The sequence below is a fragment of the Apium graveolens genome, chromosome 9 (assembly GCF_009905375.1).
Source record: "Apium graveolens cultivar Ventura chromosome 9, ASM990537v1, whole genome shotgun sequence".
In the NCBI taxonomy this organism is placed as follows: domain Eukaryota; kingdom Viridiplantae; phylum Streptophyta; class Magnoliopsida; order Apiales; family Apiaceae; genus Apium; species Apium graveolens.
This window is the reverse complement of record NC_133655.1, coordinates 179,606,788-179,630,906: the sequence shown is the minus strand read 5'-3', so window position 1 is coordinate 179,630,906 and position 24,119 is coordinate 179,606,788. Positions and strand designations below refer to the sequence as shown.

Below are 24,119 nucleotides of genomic sequence, written 5' to 3'. Positions count from 1 at the left end.
ATAGTGACTATTAATCTTCCACTTCAACATATTCTAGTTTGAACCGAGACTGTTATCAAATTTTATCCACAGATAAGTCAAGTAAAGAATTTAGACTGTAATATCAGAACTTAGACTTATATCAGAACTTAACAGTCATCAGAACATAATTTCTTAACTCGAAAAAGGAATGCCTATCTGAGTAAATCCTCATACAAGTTCTGAGTTATACTCTTCAGAACTTAATCTTCAGAATATGCAACCAGAACTTGTCCTCAGAATTAGTGCAAAATGACACAATGACTGTTTATCTAAAACAACATAGACCACCACAGTAATTTTCATCATTCAGATGGAGTGATTAGTGTGTGCATCAAGCTAAATAGAAGATAAAGAGTAAAGTCTGATTCACTTCAGTACATCTTAGAAATAAGGCATAACTAAAATTTTGCTAAAGAGCTGTCATTATCCTGAAACCTATTGATGAATGAGTTCATGCTTGAGTCCACCTCAACTGTTTTGTGCTAATTTTATGCATCTTTTAAATTCTATTTTACAGTGGCTTCTCAGTGTAAGTGAGTCACGACTGCTTATCAGAATTTATGCTATTATCAGAGTATTTCTCCAGTAATCATAGAGTGTGAAAAGTCACCAAGAAAATATTTTGCTTTTCTAATGCATATTTATTTAATACCAGCAATGCACTTGGGTCGTCCCTTCCACATTTTTACTCTAGATCTCAAAGGAGTACCTGATTTTATTCTTTGATCCTTTTGCTTTTTCTTTTGATAAGTGAGGTTTATCAGCACTTAGTACACCCAGCAGTTTTACTAGTATCAGAACTTAACAGATGAGTAGCATTATTCTAATTTGTGACTTAGTAATAAGATAAACAAAGTAAACTCAACTAAGCTCAATTATCAGAATTTGCTTGTGTCATAAGATTTCCACAGAAATAATTACTTCTTACATGGGATCATGTGTTTATTGAAGACTACTAGGTCAGTATCTAACACAGTTATCCTCATAGGATTGAATAGTTACTTAAACAGACATATCACTTATCAGAGTTTAGAAACATATATCAGACAACAATCAGTACTTAAACGCATATTTCAATTAATCACAGAATACACAAAGAGATTACATTCTGTAAATACTGATCATAAAGTCTGATGCATCAGAACAAAACTAGGCAGATTTAGAAAAAGAACCTAAAACCATTCCAAGTTCATTTACCAATCTTGTAAAAGTGGCTTCACACAATGGTTTTGTGAAGATATCTGCTAGTTGTTGATCTGTTGGAACAAAGTGCAATTCCACTGTACCTTCATCCATATGTTCCCTTATGAAGTGGTACCTGATGCTGATGTGCTTTGTCAGAGAGTGTTGAACTGGATTACATGTCATAGCAATAGCACTTTGATTATCACAGTAAATAGGGATTTTGAAATATGTTAACCCATAATCCAGTAACTGATTCTTCATCCAAAGAATTTGTGCACAACAGCTTCCTGCAGCAATATACTCTGCTTCTGTAGTTGATGTGGAAATTGACTTTTGTTTCTTGCTGAACCAAAAAACCAATCTGCCTCCGAGGAATTGGCAGCTTCCACTTGTGCTTTTCCTGTCAATTTTGCAACCTGCAAAATCTGCATCTGAGTAACCTATTAGTTTAAAATCTGATTCTCTAGGATACCACAATCCCAGATCAGCTGTTCCTTTAAGATACTTAAAAATTCTTTTCACAGCTGTTAAGTGAGGTTCTCTTGGATCTGCTTGAAATCTTGCACAAAGACAGGTAGCATACATGATATCAGGTCTACTAGCAGTTAGATGGAGTAGAGAGCCAATCATACCTCTGTAATCAGTAATATCTACTGATTTACCAGTATCCTTATCCAGTTTTGTTGCAGTGGCCATAGGAGTGGATGCACTTGAACAATCTTGCATTCCAAATTTCTTCAGCAAGTTTCTGGTGTACTTAGTTTGACAAATAAAAGTACCTTCTTCATTCTGCTTGACTTGAAGGCCCAGAAAATAGCTAAGTTCCCCCATCATACTCATCTGATATCTTGACTGCATCAGTTTGGCAAACTTCTTGCAAAGTCTGTCATTTGTAGACCCAAAAATGATATCATCAACATAAATCTGGAGCAGAAGTAAGTCCTTTCCATGGTTGAGGTAGAACAGTGTTTTGTCTATTGTTCCTCTGTTGAATCAACTTTCCAGAAGAAACTGAGCTAAAGTCTCATACCATGCTCTAGGAGCTTGCTTAAGTCCATAAAGTGCTTTTATCAAGCCTGTAGACATAATCTGGATGTTTGGAATCTACAAAGCCTGGAGCTTGTTCAACATATACTTCCTCCTCCAATTCTCCATTGAGAAAAGCACTTTTCACATCCATTTGAAAGACAGTAAACTTTTTGTGAGCAGCATAAGCCAAAAATATCCTTATGGCTTTAACCTAGCAACTGGTGCAAATGTTTCATCATAATCAATTCCCTCCTGTTGAGAATATCCTTTTGCAACCAGCCTTGCCTTATTCCTTGTAATTATGCCATCACTGTCAGTTTTGTTTCTGAATACCCACTTTGTACCAACAACAGATCTATTCTTTGGTCTTGGCACTAGGGTCCAGACTTTGTTTCTTTCAAATTCATTTAACTCTTCCTGCATTGCTTGCACCCAATCAGCATCTTGAAGAGCTTCTTCCACTTTCTTTGGCTCAGTCTGAGAGAGAAAAGAATTGTAAAGACATTCATTTGAAGTACCTGTTCTAGTTTTGACACCTGCATCAGGATTTCCAATTATCAAATCAGGTGTATGTGATTTTGTCCACTTCCTTGCAGATGGAAGGTTTTCTCTAGAACTGGATGCTCCCCCATGATCCATGCTGCCTTCATTTTCATTTTCTGATGTTCCCCCTGAAACTATGCTCTCTGAGTTGGATTATTCAGAATTTAGATTTTCAGCACTATCAGAACTTGGCTTATCATAACTTGACGAATCAGAACTTGAAGAGCCAGATGTATGTTCTGATGTTTCTTGAGATGTGGTAAGATCTTGAGTATGATCCCCCTGCATAGGTGCATCTTCCTTTGACGTAGTCACCACAGTTTTAATAACATCAGAGTTTAATCCATCAGAGTTTACAGTATCAGGACTTAGACTGTCAGGATTTTCAGTATCAAAATTTGAGTCTTCATTTTCAAATCTCAACTGATCATGGTCAATGAAATCTTCAAGACCAGTAATCTTCTTGTCATCAAAAGAGACATTGATAGATTCCATGACCACTTTTATTCTCAAATTATAGACTCTGAAGGCTTTTGTGGAAAGTGGATATCCAACAAAGATTCCTTCATCAGCTTTTAGATCAAACTTGGATAACTGTTCAGGATGAGTCTTGAGAACAAAACACTTGCATCCAAATACATGAAAGTACTTCAGATTTGGCTTCTTTTTCTTCACCATCTCATATGGTGTTTTTCCATGCTTGTTAATGAGTGTTGCATTTTCAGTAAAATAAGCAGTCTGCACAGCTTCAGCCCAGAAATAGGTTGGAAGCTTTGCTTCTTCAAGCATTGTACGTGCAGCTTCAATGAGAGTTCTATTCTTCCTTTCAACAACTCCATTTTGCTGTGGAGTTCCAGGAGCAGAAAATTCCTGCTTTATTCCATGGTTTTTGCAGAACACTTCCATTATCAAATTCTTGAACTCAGTGCCATTATCACTCCTTAAGATTTTCACAGAATCTTTGACCAATTTATCCAGATGTTTGACATGATCAATCAAGATAGATGCAGTTTCACTTTTTGTGTGCAAGAAATACACCCATGTGTATCTGGTGAACTCATCCACTATGACCAACGCATATTTCTTCTTTGCAATAGACATGACATTCCCTGGACCAAATAGATCAACATGTAGCAGATGATAAGGCTCAAGAATTGATGATTCAGTTTTGCTTTTAAATGAAGATTTTCTTTGTTTGGCTTTCTGACAAGAATCACAAAGGCCATCAGGAGCAAATACTGACTTTGGCAGTCCTCTCACAAGATCTTTCTTGACCAGTTCATTTATATTGTTGAAATTTAAATGAGAGAGTTTCTTGTGCCAATTCCAGCTTTCTTCAATTGATGCTCTTGATAAGTGGCATTTTATACCACTTAGAACGTCTTAAAATGGATTAAATTGGTGTCTTGAAATCAAGTATTTTGTGTATTTGATGCGTTTTTCTAGTGTTTATGCATTTCAGGGTATTAGTTGTATTTCGGAGGAGGAATCGTCAAGAATAAGCCTTGGCATGTGTTCACCATTGAGAGAGGAAAAGAACGGGCAGATTACGGCGAAGAAACGGAGCAAACCTGGAATTTTTCCAGTAGGGTCCTGCGCGCCCGCGCAGCAATGCTGAGCGGACGCGCAGCAGCCTTGCGCGCCCGCGCAGAAATGCTGAGCGGCCGCGCAGGGTCGGGGAAAAAGATGAATTATTTTAGACTTCTACTTCTGTTTGGCTTCCAACTTCTATGTAATCTGAGTTTTATGGGACTATTATATAAGTAGATTTGAGACGTTTTCATAGAAAATAGGAAGGATATTATGTTTTAGATTGTGTTTTGCGCAAGAAGCGAAGGAGATAAGGAAGAAGACCGATTTAGCACACTACAGCGAAGAGGAAGCATATATTCTTGTGATTCTTGTTTCGTTGTAACGTTGGATGCTAGTTTTCTTGCTTTGACTTATTTATTCTTGTGACGTACTCTGTTTTAATATAATCAATTTAGTTATTATTTTCTTGTGTTTGTTTATCATGATTTCATATGAACCCATGATGGCGATAAGTTCTATTATGGGCTAATCGTGATCATGGGGTTTCAACGGATTTATTATGGAATTCTTTAGTTAATTGTTTAATACTTTAGTGTGTGATGATTGCATGATATCTAGTATTGGTTGTGCGTATTCGTCTTATGTGCGTCGCGAACATATAAGATAGGGTGTTAATCTCTTGTGAAGCGACGGTGGATCTTGAGATTTAGAACTTGCCATGCTAGCATAGGTTCATGTACGTTGTGCATGATTAGTGGGTAATTCTAACAGTTTTATTTGCCCTATGTAATCAAAAGGAATAACTTGTGCTTAAATCGTTGTGTTGTCAATTTCTGTAGACATATAGGAACTCAGCATAATTGATGACTATTCAACTTCTATCTTAATTGTGGATGTTTGGTAGAATGGTATTAGTACAATGAAAGTTGGCTTTTATCAGTTTCGTGTTATTCGATTAATGTCATCACTGTCACATGCTAAAGGTAATAACAATGGCTATAGAAGGAAGTAATAATGAAGTTGTGATCTCATGAGTGTTTTATTATTGATAAATTGAAGTGTTAGTTAGGTGGTTAATTAAGTAGTTAATTATAGTTAATATTTAATCAATAATTTTAAGTGTTATTATCTTAACATTGAGAAGTAGTCATACATTGGTGAGTGAGTTAAATTAGACAATAAATTAGTCTGAGTCTCTGAGGGAACGAACTAGAAAGTATTCTATATTACTTGTGAACGCGTATACTTGCGTGAACATTAGTGCGTGATTTCGCCCTAACAAGTTTTTGGCGCCGCTGCCGGGGACTCTGCGTATTTGTTTAGTTTATGTACTTACCATCATTGGTCATTAGGACTCAGTGATTAGGACGTAGTAGTTAATTACTCTTTTCGGTTGTGTTTCAGGTACTTTAGCAAGCGTTTATGCAAACTCGTTCTCGTGCTCGCAAGAGGACCTTAGATACAGCTGAGGAGAAAGACGAAGTTCTTGATACTCCGGAGAAGTTAGATTTTGAGGATTCAGATTCAGGAACTGAGCAGAAAGAACCAGTAAACATGGGAGATCGTATTGTTCAAGCTGATCCAGCTCTTATGGATTTTTCTCGGCCTAAAATTGATGACATTCAGTCAAGCATCCTTCATCCGGCTATTCAAGCTAACACCTTTGAAATCAAGCCGGGCACTATTCAGATGGTGCAGAATTCTGTTTCTTTTGGAGGAGCGGCAACTGAAGACCCCAACATGCACATAAGGAATTTTGTCGAGATCTGCAGCACTTTTAAGTATAATGGCGTGACTGATGAGGCTATCAAGTTGAGGATTTTTCCATTCTCACTGAGGGATAAAGCTAAAGACTGGTTACATTCTGAACCAGCTGGGTCAATCACTACGTGGCAAGATCTTGCGCAAAAGTTTCTGGTGAAGTTTTATCCAATGGCAAAGACTGCTGCTATGAGGAGTGCTCTTACTCAATTTGCGCAGCAACCTACAGAATCTATGTGCGAGGCTTGGGAACGCTACAAGGAAATGTTGAGAAAATGTCCACATCATGGAATGCCGGATTGGATGGTAATCACTGGTTTTTATAATGGTTTGGGGGCCCAATCTCGGCCCATGCTCGATGCAGCAGCTGAAGGTGCCTTATGGGCTAAAAGCTATACTGAGGCGTATAATCTTATCGAGACGATGGCTGCAAATGAGCATCAAAACCCAACTCAGAGGATGATGTCAGGCAAGGTAGCAGGTATTCTGGAAGTTGATGCAGCCACCGCTATTGCAGCCCAGCTCCAAGCGCTATCAATGAAGGTTGATTCTTTGGCTACGTATGGAGTTAATCAAATAGCTATGGTTTGTGAGCTTTGTGCAGGTTCTCATGCTACGGATCAGTGTTCTCTTGTCAGCGAATCTGTTCAGTATGTGAATAATTATCAGCGACAACAGCAGCCTGTGTCAGCGACCTATCATCCTAACAACAGAAATCATCCAAATTTCAGCTGGGGGAATAATCAAAATGCTATTCAGCCAACATATCAGCAAGGAGTAAGTAAACAGTTTAACCCACCTGGATTCCAGCAACCACAGCAGTATGCTACAAGGCAATCATATCCTCAACAGGGAAGTGCAGCTGCACCTACTAGTGCTGATTTTGAGGAACTTAAGCTGTTGTGCAAGAGTCAGGCGGTTTCTATCAAGACCTTGGAAAATCAAATCGGTCAATTAGCCAATGCAGTGCTCAATCGTCAACCTGGCACTCTTCCCAGTGACACGGAAGTACCAGGCAAGAAGGAAGCTAAAGAGCAAGTCAAGGCTATTACCTTAAGGTCTGGAAAAGTAGCTGATGCTGAAAAGGCAAAAGAAGTCGAAGCTGAAGTTAGAAATGAAGAATCTAAGCAAAAGGAGAAAGCGGCGGAACCAAGGAAGACTACTGTTGAACACACTCTGCCTGAGGCTAATACAGGGGAGAAACAGCTCTATCCTCCACCACCTTTTCCTAAGAGATTGCAGCAACAAAAGCTGGATAGACAGTTCGGGAAGTTTCTGGAGGTGTTCAAGAAACTTCACATCAATATACCTTTCGCTGAGGCTCTGGAACAAATGCCTAGTTATGCGAAGTTTATGAAGACTATTCTTTCGAGGAAGGTGAAACTGGATGACCTTGAAACCGTTGCTCTCACGGAAGAATGCAGCACGGTTCTGCAACAAAAGTTACCACCAAAACTGAAAGATCCAGGAAGCTTCACCATTCCTTGCACCATTGGTAATCTAACTTTTGACAAGTGCCTTTGTGATTTGGGAGCAAGCATTAATCTGATGCCGTTGTCGATCTTTAAAAAGCTGGATCTACCTGATCCAAAACCCACATACATGTCGCTACAATTGGCGGACCGTTCCATTACTTACCCAAGGGGCATAGTTGAGGATGTGCTCGTCAAGGTGGATAAGCTCTTCTTTCCTGCAGATTTTGTTATTCTGGATTTTGAGGAAGATAAGAAGATTCCCATAATCTTGGGGAGGCCTTTCTTGGCTACTGGCCGTACCTTGATAGATGTGCAAAAAGGGGAACTTACTATGCGGGTCCAAGATCAGGATGTGACCTTCAACGTATTCAAGGCAATGAAATTCCCTACAGAAGATGAGGAGTGCTTAAAAGTGGATGTGATTGATTCTGTGGTTACTTCGGAACTCGATCACATGCTAATGTCTGATGCATTGGAAAAGGCCTTAGTGGGGGATTTTGACAGCGATGATGAAGATAGCAACGAGCAATTACAATATCTGAACGCTTCTCCATGGAAGCGAAAGCTCGACATACCATTTGAATCTCTTGGTACTTCTGACCTTAAGAATGCTGAAGGGAAGCTCAAACCATCAATAGAGGAAGCACCTACCTTGGAGCTTAAACCATTACCTGAACACTTGAGGTATGCTTTTTTAGGTGATTCATCTACGTTACCTGTTATTATTTCAGCTGACCTTTCAGGTAGTGAGGAAGACAAGCTCTTAAGGATTTTGAGAGAATTCAAATCGGCTATAGGATGGACCATAGCAGACATCAAGGGGATAAGTCCTTCATATTGTATGCATAAAATTCTGTTAGAGGAAGGTAGTAAGCCAACTGTGGAACAGCAGCGAAGACTGAACCCGATCATGAAGGAGGTGGTGAAGAAAGAAATTCTGAAATGGCTAGATGCAGGCATCATTTATCCTATTTCTGACAGCTCGTGGGTGAGCCCTGTGCAATGTGTGAGCTCGTGGTCGCAAATGAAAAGAATGAGCTCATCCCTACTCGAACAGTTACAGGATGGAGAGTATGCATGGATTATGAAAATTGAACAAAGCCACAAGGAAGGATCACTTCCCTCTCCCATTCATTGATCAAATGCTTGACAGATTGGCGGGACATGAGTATTTTTGTCTTCTGGATGGTTATTCCGGGTATAATTAGATTTGTATTGCACCAGAGGATCAGGAAAAGACTACCTTCACTTGTCCATTTGGCACATTTGCTTTTCGTAGAGTTTCGTTTGGGTTATGTGGCGCCCCGGCCACCTTTCAGAGATGTATGATGGCTATATTCTCTGACATGATTGGAAATAACGTCGAAGTGTTCATGGATGACTTCTCCGTCTTTGGACACTCATATGATGAATGTTTGAATAATCTGCGCGCCGTACTCAAAAGATGCGTGGAAACTAATTTGGTGCTTAATTGGGAGAAATGTCATTTTATGGTGCGTGAAGGCATTATCCTTGGGCATAAGGTCTCTAGCAAAGGTCTGGAGGTGGACAAGGCCAAGGTGGGAGTCATTGAAAATCTTCCCCCACCTAATTCGGTGAAAGGAATCCGTAGTTTTCTCGGTCATGCGGGTTTTTATCGGCGATTCATCAAAGACTTTTCAAAGATATCTAAGCCGTTGTGCAATCTACTTGAGAAAGATGTGCCTTTCAAATTTGATGATGAATGTTTGGCAGCATTCGAGACTCTCAAGGAGAGTTTGATCACGGCACCAGTTATTACAGCACCAGATTGGACATAACCGTTTGAGATGATGTGTGATACGAGTGACTATGCGGTAGGTGCAGTTCTGGGATAGCGCAAGAAAAATCTCTTCCATGTGGTCTACTATGCGAGTAAGACTTTAAATGGGGCCCAATTGAACTACACCACTACTGAGAAGGAGCTTTTGGCTATAGTCTTTGGCTTTAAGAAATTTCGATCTTATCTGCTTGGTACGAAAGTGACAGTATTCACTGATCATGCAGCTATTCGCTATCTGGTTTCTAAGAAGGATTCGAAGCCGAGACTCATTCGTTGGGTGCTTTTACTTCAAGAATTTGAGTTAGAGATCAAAGATAGAAAAGGTACCGAGAATCAAGTAGCTGACCATCTCTCTAGGTTGGAGAATCCCGATTCTACTTCACAAGATAGGACGTTAATCAATGAATCTTTTCCGGATGAGCAGTTGTTTGCAATTCAGGAGGAAGAACCATGGTTTGCAGATATTGTAAACTATCTTGTCAGCAATATAATGCCGCTTAATTTGACATCCGCTCAAAAGAAGAAGTTTCTGCATGAGGTGAAGTGGTATATGTGGGATGAACCATATTTGTTTAGACAGGAAGCTGACCAGATCATCAGGAGATGTATCCCGTTCTGTGAGACGAAGGGGATATTACGAGACTGCCATTCCACGGTTTATGGTGGACACTATGGAGGTGAGAAGACGGCAGCTCGTATTCTGCAAGCAGGTTTTTTCTGGCCTACTTTGTTCAAGGATGCTCATCAGTTTGTTTTAAGGTGTGATCGTTGCCAAAGAGTGGGAAATTTGTCAAGGAAGGATGAGATGCCATTAAATATGATGCTTGAAGTCGAGGTCTTTGATGTATGGGGAATCGATTTCATGGGGCCTTTTATCTCGTCTTGCAATAATCAGTACATCTTGCTGGCAGTCGATTATGTCTCAAAATGGGTCGAAGTTAAAGCTTTACCGACAAATGATGCAAAGGCAGTGCTAAATTTTCTTCATAAGCAAATTTTCACAAGGTTTGGAACGCCTCGGGTAATCATAAGTGATGAAGGATCACATTTTTGCAACCGTAAGTTCACTTCTATGATGCAGCGTTATAATGTGAATCATCGAGTAGCTACTGCCTATCATCCGCAAACAAATGGTCAAGCGGAAGTGTCTAACAGAGAGATAAAGCACATTCTAGAGAAGGTTGTTTGTCCGTCAAGGAAGGATTGGTCTTTAAAGCTCGATGAAGCTGTTTGGGCTTACAGAACAGCATACAAAACTCCACTTGGGATGTCACCGTTTCAGTTGGTGTACGGTAAGGGATGTCATCTACCGGCGGAGCTTGAGCATAAGGCCTACTGGGCATTGAAGAAATTGAACCTGGATTTAGATGCAGCTGGTAAGAAAAGAATGCTTCAGCTGAATGAACTTGATGAATTTCGACTGCAAGCGTACGAGAATAACAAAATGTATAAGGAAAAGGTGAAGAGGTGGCACGATAGGAAGCTACATCCTAAGTTATTTGTGCCAGGGCAACAAGTTCTGTTATTCAACTCTCGGCTCCGACTTTTTCCTGGGAAGTTGAAATCAAGGTGGTCTGGACCTTTTATTGTCAAAACTGTGTTTCCACATGGAGCGGTGGAAATTTTTGAGAATGATTCGGACCAAGCATTCAAGGTTAACGGTCAGCGGTTGAAACACTACTATGGGGACATGGCAAACCGAGAGGTGGTTAGTGCCATTTTGTTGACTACTTGAGAAAGGTACGGAACGTCAAGCTAATGACGAAAAAGAAGCGCTGCGTGGGAGGCAACCCATGAATTGTTGTTACAGGAACCCTTAGAAGTTAATAACCTATCCAAAAACACAAAAAAATCAGAAAACAGGGGCTGAAATTTTTTTTTTCCAGAGACCCTCTGCGCGCCCGCGCAGCTATGCTGAGCGGCCGCGCAGGGGTCGAGTTCCAGAAAAATTTTTGCAGTTCAGAAAAAAAAAAAAAACACAAAAACCCATCACAGCCCATAAACCCACGAATTCTTTTCCCATTACCCCATGATTTTATCCCTCAACCCCACTCCTAATCTAATTTAACCTACTCCACACCCTATATATACATACACCTATCCTACATATCTCCCACAAACTTCCTACACTTAAACCCTCTCATAAACATCAAAAATCAGTTCTTACACACTTTTATTCACAAATCAATGGCACCCAAGAGAGCACGCACTATTGACAGTAGCAACACAGTTCCTACTGCTGATTCATCAAGGGGTACTGCTGCCAGGCCTCGGTTAACTGACAGAGCTGCGGAGGAGGAGTACACTAGGCTGTTGGGGAAGCCGATTCTGAAGGAGAGGGGGTTTTTACCATCAGGGAGGGATGGTGAGTTGTTGCCCATGATTGCAGAGAAGGGGTGGATAGATTTTTGTGAGTCACCCGAAGCAGTACCGATGAGTGTTGTTTGCGAGTTCTACGCGAACGCGAAGGCTGAAAAGAATGGGTTTTCTGTAGTTCGTGGGCTGACGGTTGATTATCATCCTGCGGCGATTCGCCGTGTGATTGGACAGCGAGAGAGAAAGCCCGAGGAGGAGAACTGGAATGAAAAGACTGCTGAGGATTTTGACTTGGATTTGATTTGTGCGACTCTCTGTCGACCGGGCACAGTTTGGAACCGCAGTCCAGCCAATAATGAGTATCGTCACTTTCCGGCGATCGCCATGAACAGGTATGCCCGTGCATGGAATGCATTTATATGTGCTAATATTTTGCCTTCTTCACATGCACACGAGGTCACAGTTGAGAGAGCACAGTTGTTGTGGGGAATTCTGAATGAGGAATACTATGTGGACCTTGGTGAGTTTATCTACCAAGGAATTCTGAAGTTTTTGAGGGGAGCAAAGCATATGAACATCCCTCATGCATCCACGGTTACGAAGCTATGCCGAGCAGTAGGAGTGAACTGGCCGGCTCATGAGCAGTTGCAGTTGCCAGCAGCTCCGATAGATTCTGGCACTCTGAATGGGATGCAGGAGTGGACCGGTGGTGAGCCTGAGGAGCATGGGCTGGGTTATCGTCTTCCAGGAGGACGTCCAGCACGAGGTGCTACTATGGCTAGGCCAGGGCGTGGTGAGGCTGGTTCTTCGAGAGCTCAGGAGGGTGCTGGGATGGGTGATACCCAGTATAGGAGGCTTTCACGGCGGATGGATGCCATGTATGAGACGCAGAGCAGGTTTGCTCAGGAGCTCACTCTTGCGTTAGGGACTGCTTTTCGAGGCCTTGGAGCTGATATCCAGTGGCCAGTTTTTGGTGAGGACTCTGCATACCCGCCGCCTTATACTCCACCCACTGAGGGTGATGATGATGATGACTCCGAGTAGGTATACCCTGTGTTCCTTTCTACTACCTTCACTGGGGACAGTGAAGATTTTAAGTTTGGGGGTGGTAGTTAAGGAATATTTTATGTGTGTCATATAGCTGCATATTCATGATAGTTAGTTCATATAGTTGCATAATTTTTGCTATAGAGTTTTTTTTTAGTTTTATTTGTTTGTCATATCATATAGCTCATGCATATACCATGATCCCTTTTGCAATGATTTATCGACTGAATTGTGATATTGATGCGAGTGTAGTGATAGCATTAAAGTGTTATTAAGTTGTGTAGGTTGATATGCATGCTAGAAGCACTTGTATTTTCACTAAGTCTTAGAGAATGCTTAAGGGCTAGATTGTTGTTATGATCTGATTATTTTCGAGGATAATCTATTTATTATGCTTAGAATTTGATAATAGGTTCTTAGTGGTAAAGGCATCAAAAAAAAAAGAAAAAAAAATGGAGTAAAAATGGAATTTGTTGCTAGTTGTGGCTAGGCGTCAAATGGCTAGTAGCCAGCTCACATGTTATGCGAGTAGTCTAGGGTTGAGTAAGATGGAGCGAAACGCACTTGCTCAGAAGAAAAAAAAAATTAAATTTTTTTTTGCATAATTGATCAAGAGTGGGCTCTTTGGTATTCGAGTTATTAAGTTCTTAGGGGACTTTGTGCCTAGTGACCTAAGGCTTTTAGAGTCTGGGATCCGCTAACCTAACGCTCGTTACATGGATACCATTGTATAAGTCTTTTATGGACCTCACTCATTGCACGGTCAAATAAGCATTTGAGTTGTAAATAAAAAGCATGATTCCGTAGTAAGCTCCAGAGTTCTTGTAGTGTTGTATATCACTTTGTGCCTAGAATTTTTATTCTTTGTATAATCGTAGGATTGCCTTGAGGATAGTCTAGTCATAGTAATTGGTCTAGTTCCGAAGCATATCTGTTAAGCATTTGCACACACCACGTTTCTGGCTGTATGTCCGTTTGAATGAGTTTATTGATCTTTAGTGTCTAATTGCATTCGTTGAGACGTGATAATTTGGTTGGTTAATTGTAGTAAGGGGGATCGTTACATTTTCATATAGATTGCATTCATGCATATTTTTATTTATTTTGAGTCTATGACGCTTGAGGAGAAGCATCGATTTAAGTTTGGGGGTGTGATAAGTGGCATTTTATACCACTTAGAACGTCTTAAAATGGCTTAAATTGGTGTCTTGAAATCAAGTATTTTGTGTATTTGATGTGTTTTTCTAGTGTTTATGCATTTCAGGGTATTAGTTGTATTTCGGAGGAGGAATCGTCAAGAATAAGCCTTGGCATGTGTTCACCATTGAGAGAGGAAAAGAACGGGCAGATTACGGCGAAGAAACGGAGCAAACCTGGAATTTTTCCAGTAGGGTCCTGCGCGCCCGCACAGCAATGCTGAGCGGCCGCGCAGCAGCCTTGCGCGCCCGCGCAGAAATGCTGAGCGGCCGCGCAGGGTCGGGGAAAAAAATGAATTATTTTAGACTTCTACTTCTGTTTGGCTTCCAACTTCTATGTAATTTGAGTTTTATGGGACTATTATATAAGTAGATTTGAGAAGTTTTCATAGAGAATAGGAAGGAGATTATGTTTTAGATTGTGTTTTGCGCAAGAAGCGAAGGAGATAAGGAAGAAGACCGATTTAGCACACTACAGCGAAGAGGAAGCATATATTCTTGTGATTCTTGTTTCGTTGTAACGTTGGATGCTAGTTTTCTTGCTTTGACTTATTTATTCTTGTGACGTACTCTGTTTTCTACCTCATTTCCAATCACGGCTTGTGTGAAGATGCTCTTCCTTAAGCTTTGGTGAGAAAAGAAAAAAAAATATCACCATTTTTGCATAAGTTATTTCCTCGGTCTTTAGAGGTGATCATTGTCACGACTGACTCTCGATCATACTTAGGACGTCTTTTATCTTGGGTCCTTGTTTTCACCAATCTCGACCCTCATTGGGTCGATCTGTACTTTCTTATGGTTCAACACGTGCCCACCTGGCATTATTGTAATTATGACATATTTCCTTTATCAAAATTTCTATTCTTCAGAACTTCGAATATTACCTTTCTCCTTGTAAAACCTCTAAGGTTATCCTTGAATCGTTCCTCCTGTATTCCCTAGATAAAGGGCATATCAAAATACCATTTACTAATATTAGAACCATTATCTATATACTTCTGAAAAGTTTCTCCACTGATCCTTAAAGGTCGTTGTTACCTTAATCCTTTCCAATTCGTACTGTCAAAACTCATATTGTCCCTATTAAAGGTGAAATGCTAACCTTTATGCATTCCCCTAGGATTCATCTCAAGTTATTGAGGTTATATCCTTAATTCCACCTTTAAAAAGGTACTTGCATCCTTACATGGATAAATCAAGTCATATATCCCTGATAAGGGTATCTTATTCAATTATTCCCACCTCGATAGTATATGCCTAATTTTACAATAATACCTGTATTCAAAATGAGGTCAATCAATATGGCCTCCAAAAGAAAACAACGGTTATCCGCTTTTCTTGCCTGATTCAGTAATGATAACAAGGATGTTCTAGAAGATATTTGTCATGTTCAACGTGAACCTTTTAGTTCTAACTACTCATTTACCTCTTTTATTTATCTCAACAGTCATCTCAGCGCTGGGATATCTTTTATGCCTAGTGTCCCTCTTTTTGGGTATCAATTCACATACGTTACTCACACTTCACATTCTTAAATGTCACTTCATTCATCCAATTTCCTAATTTCTTACTTTCTTGTCTCCTCAGTCTATCCGTGTCTCATTATTTATACTTCGAGCTATCTCAAGGTTTCCTCGAATCCTCCTAACTTAAAGGGGATAAAATATATGTATCTCTTATGCCTTCAACCATCAATTTTAACTCATGGTGAATCACTCTCATCCTGATGATTACATACTTTTCTATTTCTATTGCTACGAGTCTTAGGGTTTCCTCATACCCAACTCCCTTATCATTCCTCAAACTCTATTGCCTTTATATTACTTTCCACTTCAGTTTCTTTTTTATTTTCCTTTCTCTTACAATCATTTCATGAACCCACTAATCATTTACTTCAAACATCAAGTCGTTTTGGGATTCGTGTCCTTAGGGCGAATCTTGCCAACTTTTACAACTTAGATTCATAACTCATCATACTCGTCCGCCTTTGTTCTAGCTCTAAAGCTTTTACACTATCTCCATAACCTTGGGAAGTACTTTCCCAAAAATAATTGACTGAACTTTAATCGGTTTATTATAACCTCTGGCCCCGTGTCTTTCTTCACTTTTCACCAGCGGGTGGCCTCTCTCTTAGGAAGGTAAGTGACAAAAATAGTCTTTTGCGCTTTATCAATCATTTAGAATATAAAATCATTCCTCTATTTCCTTTGGCCAGGCTCTTGCCTCGGCTAGGTCAGCTTGTTCCTTGGAACTCTGAGAGCTTAGTGACTTAGAGGTCCTGAAAAAATTTCCCACCGCATTGTTTCCTCTGGGTGGTGTTTGGGAATAAAAGTATAATTTCTATTTAGGTAGGTCCATGAATTGCCCATAGGAGTACCATCCCGGTTCTCCCTATCTTGCTCGACTTCTGTTTTCTCAGTATGAAATGTTTCATCCTTCTCCCATAATCAGGTTTATCTTATACGTTAAAATCCTTATTTTCCATTTCATTATGTTATGGGTTCTTTCTTTCTTGATGGCGACCTCCCAGACTATCACATTCAGGGTTTGCCCTAAATCTTATTCCTCGAACTATGGCTTTCATCTAAGATCTCGTCCTTAAGCTCTAGAACGTTTGGAACCCAAATTCTGTAGGAATACCTCATTATTCCCTTATCATCTTTCTCGGTATTAATCTCTTCTCTATTTGTTGGCTCTCTACCTTCATTCATCACTTTTTCTTGGCACAATATGATCTTTTCCAATAATTTGGGCTGTATTGCAACCTCAAACAGATTTTCGGTACCGGCTCCGGTTATCTTCACTTCTATTTCCATTTTCTCAAAGTCTCTTATCAACTCTCCATAGACATTTTAATCTTGAATCTCTCTTTTATACTAAGGGCATTAGCCACCATTTTGGCTTTCCCTGTATGATAAAGAATCTCATAATCGTAATCCTTGATTAGCTCTAACCGCCTACTCTGGCGCATGTTGAGCTCTTTCTGCGTGAAAATGCACTAGAGCACTTATGGCTTGTGTAAATCTCGCACTTCTCTCCATACAAGTAGTTCCTCCAATCTTTAGGGCAAAACTATTGCCATGAGCCCAAGCTCATGGGTGGGGACATAGAATTTTATATTCCCTTAATTGTCTTGACGCGTACGCGATTACCTTGCTGTGCTGTATAAGAAGCACCCTAATTCCTTATGTGCAACGTCACTACACATCACAAAATCTCCTTTTCCATCCGGCAATGCTAACATAGGGGCCGTCACCAACCTTTTCTTTAGTTCTTAAAAGCTGTTCTCGCATTTCTCTGTCCATTCGAACTTCTCAGTCTTACGAGTAAGCCGCGTTAAAGGGGCTAACATCTTTACAAACTTGAACGAACCTCCAGTAGTGACCGGCCAATCCTATCTCTGGTAGTCGCCCTAACCATGGTCATCAATTCCTCAGTGGTCCTTTATTCATTCTTGTCAGGATCCTCCACGGGATCTTTCTCAGCAATAATCCCTTCTAGGATAACATCCTCAACCGCTACATCCTCAATATGAACATCATCCGGTCCCGTGTTAGGACGCTCTATCGGATCCACAATCTGATCTCCAATAAATAATAAAACATCATCGCGTTGTTGCTCCTCAACCTCAAGGTTTGGAGTCCCGCTACCATATACGATAATGAACTACGCTTCTATCACGATATTTATAAGGGTTCCCATAAGGGTTTTAACTGTCAGTACTACGTTAGGTAGTCCGACTATGAACTTGGCAAGAGTTCTTATTATCTTAGTGAACTTATTATTTTAACGTCACATCATCTCTGAGTTTTATAACGCTTAGCTCTGATACCATTTCTGTAACACCCCCATATCCGGGGTCGGGGATCCGGGTTGTCATGAGTTCCATTTCCCTTAATAATACTTAATCTTAATAATCAACCAACTACTGCGTACTGTGACCCCAAAATATACACACACACACCACAAGTTATAGTCTCAGAGATGAATATCCAAAAATAACACAAGTCATTTTATTCCACAATTATAAGCCATTACACCTCAAAAGGTTTTCTGAATAAATTTACATATTCATTGCCATTATTACAATTCATAAATATACATAAGTCTGGCACAACAAAAGTTGAAAGCCTAGCCTATTGGTCGTTCCTACCTCAGCTACAACGACATCAACGCCTACAGGAAACTGCAGAACGTTTCCTAACCACTCATTAATTGGGAGCTTGATCCTGTTCATCTAGTCTATCTGTTGTTGTGTGATAAAATAAGAAAGCAAGGGTGAGCAACAAGCCCACCGAAATAATATATATAATAATTAACAATATATGAGCATTCTCATAGTACTCATACAAGAAGAAATGAACCAAGTTTGATATCTTAATGCGACGAAGTCGCAAAATATTCAGTATATATATATATATACATATATACTTCTCAAATCTTTGAAATCCTCTGACATGTATAATATACACAGAGTTCCAGTTTATAACTGTATAAAATATCGTTGCAAGGTGATCTCATATATCTAACCTTGTCTCAACGTTTTTCTGAAAATCTTTGTCATGCATAAGATAATCATTTACTATATATAAGTTGAAAAGATGAAGTTACAAGATACTCTAATATACTTATATATTTTCCGAATACTACTTGAACTACCACCGTTCAAGTTATAATTAGTTTCAAAAGTTCATCACATAGATGAGACTACAAGATAAGACTTGAATTGATCCAATCTTTGAAATATCATTTGAAAGAAATGAAGTTACGAGATACTTCATTAAGTCCCGATATATATATCCATATATATCTCTCATATATTTCCTGAAAGCCTCTGTCATATAAAGTATGAACAGAGTTGTAATATCCAATGAATTTAGAAAGAAAAGAATTTTGGCATAAACCCGATATCTTGCTGATCAGGAAAAGATACCCATTAAGTAACCTTTTATACTAGTAGATGGATGAATCCCCCACCGGCCATCACCCTGGCCGCATTAGGACCTTGTGCTGGACCGCCACTCGGCCTCATACGCGTTGATGGACTGCCACCCAGCCACTTACACTTTGATAGACCGTACCCCGGCATGTCGCTTATGCCGACTCAATTAGATGGACTTACTTCCCGAATGTTGGGAAAGTAATCAAATTATTTTATCAAAACAGCAACCTCATTACAAACATAAAATACACCACAGAACCGGATCCCTCAAATTTTTAAGCGAGTATTTAAATCCCCTTCGAAAGGAAGATCTTAAATTCTAAAACGAGTTTTGGGATCCGCTATAACTTTTAATATCATTTTGAAGACTCAAAAACATTTTAAAGAATGTTTAGAGTAATGATGATTTAATAAAATAAATCAATCTCGATATATTAGGAAATATCTGAATATTATTATTTAAATAATATTCCCATAAGTATAATCTTTATAAAAATATTTGAAGTAGAAGTTTTAAAACTCATACTTGAAATGAATAATAAATAACAAAAGATATACTTATACGAAAGTACGATCTTTATTTGAATAATCGAAAATAAGTTTGATTATTATTCAAAACTATCGAATATATCTTATCCGATTAGTAGTTATAGAAGACTATATATATATATATATATTATACTCGGGAACATCGACTCCCGGTTTAGAAAAATGTTCACCTCTGGGTCCCCTACATTAAGGGTATACGCAACTACTACTTATCTATAGCATAGGTATTATGCAGCTTATAAGCATTTGAATTGATAATAAAATATCAAGATTTCACAACATGCATATATATACCATATCAACATCCTCCAATATATCGCAATATTTGCTAATAACATTCATGCACTTATCTAAAGATAATGCATCAATATATTTACATCACAACAACAGTATAACGGGTAGAAAACTTGCCTGAGTGTTCCGGGATAGACTTAAGCTTAGACTGGGTCCGGTAACCTATGAACAACAACATAATCCAGAATTAGACCACGGTCGCTTGAGAAACTAGTCAAAACTCACTCATACTCTAACGGTCGCTTACGATCGCTTTTACACTTAACGATTTGCGTTAATCGCTTGCGTACCCTCGGCTCCACCAATTTTAATAAATTAACCGTTACAAATTTAAGGCGACTATTTCGCAAATACTCTACCAACTGCCTAACCCACCTTACATAATTGTTTTGTAATCCAATTAGTCCTTTAAGGGCCTTAAACAAGGTCACAAAGTAAAGCGAGGGGTAAAGGTTCGTTCGCGAAACGCCGTTATTTAAAATGGTCGTGTCTCCTAAACCGTACATCGGAACCAAGCGAACCACATATCAAAATGAAGCTTACGACGCTCTTGCTAATCATGGCAATGTTACAGATTGGTTGTTGAGTTTCCTGTTCTGAACACTAAGAACTAGCGGTTGAATAAAACGGGCATTACGACGGCTTTGTTTACGCGATTACCAAGTTTTAAACCACTCCAAACAACCACAATTCAACTCACAACCACCAATACAACCAAATTTCACCCAAACCTTACTAAATCAGTCCCAAGCCTCAAGATTTTCCAATTCATTCAACCACAAACATGAATTACTAACTATACTTAAGTTTCATTAACTATAAACAAGATTCCATCATCCAAATTACTACAAATTCAATCCAAACTTTAAACACACAAGGATCATGCTTCTCATTTACTATAACAATCAAAACCATTCCTAATACTCAATAATAAAGCTAGGGTTTGAGGTATTATACCTTTCTTGAAGCTTTTAATCAATGAAAGATCCTTGGAATGCCCATGGAAGCCTTGATCTATGCTTAAGCTACCTTGACCTTACAAATAAAATCAAGAATCAAAAATTTGTTCTTGAAAGTTACTATTCACCCCAAACTAAAATGATTTATTTGAGTTAGCAAACCTTGGATTCAAGCACTCAAACTACTTTCTCTTCTTAGTTATGAAATATAGAATCCAGGGAAACAAACCTCTTGAATTATGATTGAGTGGAGCTTAGGTTTGGAAATTTTTTCTTCTTGTTTTCCTTCAAAAGGCCGAGAGCAAATAGATGGGGGAAGAAGAAAATGTGTTTGTTTTGGTTGCTTTTGATTTTTGTGTTTGTGAAATGAATACTTGGTGGAGATTGCTTTGATAAAGTGATGACATCACTTGGATGACCTCACCTCCAAGCCACATGTCTTTCCCTTATGGTTTGATGATGTCACCTTCTCTTTTAACCACTTGTTTTAGCTTCTCTTGGAAGCTTCCTTCCCATTCTACTTGCATGTGCTTGTCCCTTGGTCGTTTATTTGTTTTACAGTTCGCTTAACTCTCGTTCTCGTTCGTTGTTTGAGGGATCATATCCGGGATCTTATTACTTGGGTTCCCCTAAATCTTTCTCAATATCTTATATTCCTCAGATGATCCTCTCTTATAATCCCTCTCTTATAATCCTTGAATTTAAATTCTTTTAATCATGTTACCTTATACTCAATTCTGTCGGTATCTGGTGGATTTTCGGGAAAAATCAAAGTGTTCGGATTTGGATTCTGACGATCTTTACATGCACTCATTTACTTTATGAAATACTAATACGATCTTAAAATTTCCATAACAGTACTCCTATATAGTATGGTCTGATAATTTTCCTTAATCAGCATCATCATCAAAAGTTACTATTCATCAGTGTTTCAAAAATTCCAAAAATTGGGGTTATTACAGTCCATCTTGTCAGAAATAGCCTTTTTCATCTCATCAATATCACCCTTGATGGTGTTGACATCTCTAGCATGTTGGAAACCTTGAATCTGTTGTAGTTGCAGAGAAGCAAGATGTCCTTGAAAGAGCTTCTTGGTGTTGAAATTTGTAGAGGTTTGAAGGGCAGAATTTGTCTGATTTATGAGTTGGATCAGGGTGGTCTTGAAGTAGTGTTCATCACAATGTTTTGAAAATTCCCATGAAGGCATGCCTGATCTTGAACTGGAACCTACTTCTCCCCTATGTCCAATGGCTCTTCTTCACTATCTCCACCTTCATCTCCAAAGAAATCTGCTGAACCACCAGTCTCATAATCAACATCACCAGCTGTAGAGGGCAATGCTGTGATGGCATCCTTAGCTCTTAGCATTGACTGAGTGGTATGCACCAAATTGAGCATCCTTTCTGCATTGTCATTGCCCTGTTCAGCTAGAAGTTGATAAGCTGGAACAGGGTGAGTAAATGCCTCAGCATCAAGGGAGGTGGAATCTATAACAACTTGAGATTGTTGAGATAGTCCCTCCCTGTCTACATTCTGGACATTCATTAACTCACTAGCAATGACATCCATCCTTATAGCTCCTGTACCTGCATTTCTCTCTTGTTCTCTCTTTTATTGCATCAGTGTCTCACCCTGGCTTCCCACCCTCACACCCTCACCTTTACCGTCTAAGGTGGGACTCCTCTCACTCTCTTTTGCCAATCCTGAAGGAATGGATTGCATATTTTCACTCTTTTGCTCTCATTTTTCCTGGGAGCAAGCCAAACTCTCACTCATAACACTCTCTTCCCTCAATCCTAATAGTGACTGTACTACCACTAAGTCTTTTGCACTAGAGATAATAGATGAAATTTAAAGTTGTGCAGAGACACCCGATGGATGAGGAATATCCATCGGGTTAGCAGTTTGACTATCCGACGGATAAATGTTGTTAAGCTTATCCGTTGGGACACAATCACTACTCGACGGATGAGCAATATCCATCGAGAGAGTATAAATGAATGAACTTGGAATTGAAACTATTGTGGACTCTGTGCTGATTGATGAGATTTTGGGCACATATGTTTCAACAGTTCCTGAAAGAATTGGCAAGTGAGCCAACAAATCATCCAAAAGATGATGCTCATTTGCAATAGATTTTGGCTTCCCCAACAAAGTTAAAGAAGGGGAATCAGCAATTGATGTGTTGATCATGTCCACATCCAAAGAGTTTGTGGGAGAATTTGGTGTTTGTGGTGCTTCTATAACTAATAATTTTGGCTGTGACTCCACATTTATTGGAGCCACATCAAGCTGAATTTGTGAAGGTGCAGTGACTTTGTCTTTAGCACCAGTTTGCACAGTGTATGAACCCTGTGCATCCCCAAAGGTTTTGGATTTCTTCTTTCTGGCATAAGTTTGGGGTGAGCTAGTGTCCCTTACCCTCTTGCCCTGTGCTCTTGGCTGAGAGCTTTGTTCAATAGCCACATCCTTTTGGGAGGATGCAATTAGAAATGAGCTTTTATCCTTATTAATCACTGCAGTTTGTTGGGAAACTGCAGTGTGGCTAGGCCGGGAACCACTCAACTCTCCATCCTTATTCTTAGGGTTTCTTTTATGTTCACCCTATCCCTCACCTACCTTACCCACCTTCACACTCCCCTCTTTGGTTTTGGTAGATTTTGTAACTGGCATCTGTTAGGGCGAAATCATGCACTAATATTCACGCAAGTATACGCGTTCGCAAGTAATATAGAATACTTTCTAGTTCGTTCCCTCAGAGACTCAGACTAATTTATTGTCTAATTAAACTCACTCACCAATGTATGATTACTTCTCAATGTTAAGATAACACTTAAAATTGTTGATCAAATATTAACTATAATTAACTACTTAATTAACCACTTAACTAACACTTCAATTTATCAATAATAAAATACTCATGAGATCACAACTTCATTATTACTTCCTTCTATAGCCATAGTTATTACCTTTAGCATGTAACAATGATGATATTAATCGAATAACACGAAACTGATAAAAGCCAACTTTCATTGCACTAATACCATTCTACCAAACATCCATAATTAAGATAGAAGTTGAATAGTCATCAATTATGTTGAGTTCCTATATGTCTACAGAAATTGACAACACAACGATTTAAGCACAAGTTATTCCTTTTGATTACATAGGGCAAATAAAACTGTTAGAGTTACCCACTAATCATGCACAACGTACATGAACCTATGCTAGCATGGCAAGTTCTAAATCTCAAGATCCACCGTCGCTTCACAAGAGATTAACACCCTATCTTATATGTTCGCGACGCACATAAGACGAATACGCACAACCAATACTAGATATCATGCAATCATCACACACTAAAGTATTAAACAATTAACTAAAGAATTCCATAATAAATCCGTTGCAACCCCATGATCACGATTAGCCCATAATAGAACTTATCGCCATCATGGGTTCATATGAAAT

At 39.2% G+C, this 24,119-nt stretch overlaps 1 non-coding gene across 1 annotated transcript; it reads right to left on the bottom strand.

Annotated features, from left to right (window-relative positions):
• Positions 1-6,258: 6,258 nt before the first annotated feature.
• Positions 6,259-6,365, bottom strand: LOC141687767 (small nucleolar RNA R71). The gene has a single exon (XR_012561251.1). It is a non-coding gene; the product is annotated as a small nucleolar RNA R71 (small nucleolar RNA).
• Between the last annotated feature and the right edge of the window lie 17,754 nt (positions 6,366-24,119).